This window comes from Macaca thibetana, chromosome 5 (genome assembly GCF_024542745.1).
Source record: "Macaca thibetana thibetana isolate TM-01 chromosome 5, ASM2454274v1, whole genome shotgun sequence".
NCBI lineage: Eukaryota > Metazoa > Chordata > Mammalia > Primates > Cercopithecidae > Macaca > Macaca thibetana.
Window position 1 is genome coordinate 88,918,228 of NC_065582.1, and position 2,226 is coordinate 88,920,453.

Below are 2,226 nucleotides of genomic sequence, written 5' to 3' on the forward strand. Positions count from 1 at the left end.
ACCTTTATGGATGATAATTATTTCATAATACCTATTATAGAATAGGACTTCAGTGCATCTTTGAAATTTATTTTATCAATAGTTTAAAATAGATTTATTTTATCAATATGTTAAAATTTATTTTATCAATAGTTTAGAATATAGTATCTTTCAGTTTCACACCACATTATTGGTAACTTCACGTAAAGTTTCAGGATTGTGGTCAAATATTAGAAACACTTCCATCCAAGTTTCTTTCACATGTGAGCTCTAAGGTTCAGAAGAATTTTCCACTAGGTGCATCTAAGGAACATAGCAAACCATTTCCTCCTCTACCACCACATTCTTCTGAAGCTGGATACTGTGCACACGTCCAACTATTTGGCCACACCTTTCGCCTTTGCATCTGCACATAGCATAGTGGGCAGTCAGAGGTTTTCTAGAATCCATTCCAACACCAAGACAGCTAGAAGTAACCCAACTGTGTGTAGAAATGTAAGTCAAATATATCTTATAAGCCCAAACTAAACATATTCCCAACTCAACTTTCCCACAACTGAAAGCCAAGAATGCCTACAGCCCTCCAATACCAGTTGAAACAAAGGCAAATGTGATGGAGATGAAATCAAATGGGAAGAGTCATCCTAGCCAATTGTTGTTAAAATATCTTATTTTGAGTATACTTACTTGCAAAGGGCCCTTAAACTTCATTAAAATTTAAACTGCATTTGCTTCACTGTAAGTCCGTCTCTGACAGAAAGTGATTATTTTCTCATTTTCTCATGCCTGACAACTTTAACATAACTACCTTCAGTTTCATTACTTCATGTGAAGGATTGTGCTATGTGTTTTTTAAACATTAGCTAATCCATCCTCAAACCAACACTATGAGGTAGTAGTTATTGCACAGCTGGAGAAACTGGAACTCTGAAAGGTTAAGCCACTTGTTCAAGATAAGTAAACTGGTACAGTGGTTCCAATGCTGGTACATGCAAATGTGCTCTCCTGCTTCCTTGAGAAAATTTAGTGGGGAAAGAGCATGAGAAGGACTTTCTATGCTCTCTTAGGCACAGAAAGAACATGACTAGATACAGAGTCTCATTAAGAATATAAAATGTGTTAGATGTACCATGGCTCCTGTAGTGACCGTAGCTCTCACAGGGCCTGAGCCGTGCTAGCACCTTCCCAAGGAGACTATTCCAGTTGGCCAGTCTCTGCTCCACAGTAATCATGTGAAATTGAAAAGCTGTGATCAAAAATGCAGTCACATTGGAAGAGATGCAGCAGGGCTTAGTGGTGTGAGCTACACAGGCATTGGAGAACATTAAAAAGACTTTTTCAGCCCATATCAAGAAGCAGTTTGACAAGAAGTACAATCCCATCTGACATTGCATCATGGGGAGGAACTTTGGTAGTTGCCTGACACATGAAACCAAACACTTCGTCTACTTCTACCTGGGCCAAAGGGGCATTCTTCTGTTCAAATCTGATTAAAGGCATAGACTGTGCCGCACATAGAGTGATTCATCCAGAAATGAGGACTGCAGCCTAAATTACAAATACCAGAGACTAAAATTGTCAGCCTTGCTAAGGAACACCTCAATCTTTGAAACTTTATTGTGTTTTGTACAGGGCATTCTCTGTATTCGTTTATTGTGGTTATAAGATAATTAGCAACACACTTATATTTGTATTCCATACTTCTGTTCCATGTTTTTTTCCCTCAAAATCCATTACTTTAAAAAACAAATCTTTTACAGATATGAAAGAAAAAAATGTAAAACACTGCATCAGTACTTTCTTGTAGTAAGTTTGGGCACTGAGCTAAGAATCCAAAAAGTTAATTCAGATAATATGCTGTCATTGGGGTAATTTCTGTCAGCCATTCGCCAGCAGTTTAACTCTGTTTTATCACATGTCAAATAACAGCCTGTAGTAATAATAAAAATATTGCCATATTTGAATCACAATTCAAATGGATTTTACCAATAACACATATGTAGCATAATTTGATATTGCTTACTAGAGCAAGATTGTATAGACTGAAGCCTAGAAGATGCTTTATAATAAAGCATGATTATAGGAAAATTATCCTATTTAAATTCAAAGAACTACGAGTTCCTGGCTAAGTTTATGTCTCTTATACAAGAAAATCACAGGGTGACAACCTGCAATTAAAACCCTAGCTCTGTTCAGATCATTAAAAGCCATCTATTTACAATTTAGGTTTACAATTAGTCTATCTCA

The 2,226-nt window shown here is 36.5% G+C and overlaps 1 pseudogene; it reads left to right on the forward strand.

Moving 5' to 3' along the window:
* Window positions 1-1,209: 1,209 nt before the first annotated feature.
* Window positions 1,210-1,783, forward strand: LOC126955218 (dynein light chain 1, cytoplasmic-like; annotated as a pseudogene).
* The last annotated feature ends 443 nt before the right edge of the window (window positions 1,784-2,226 follow it).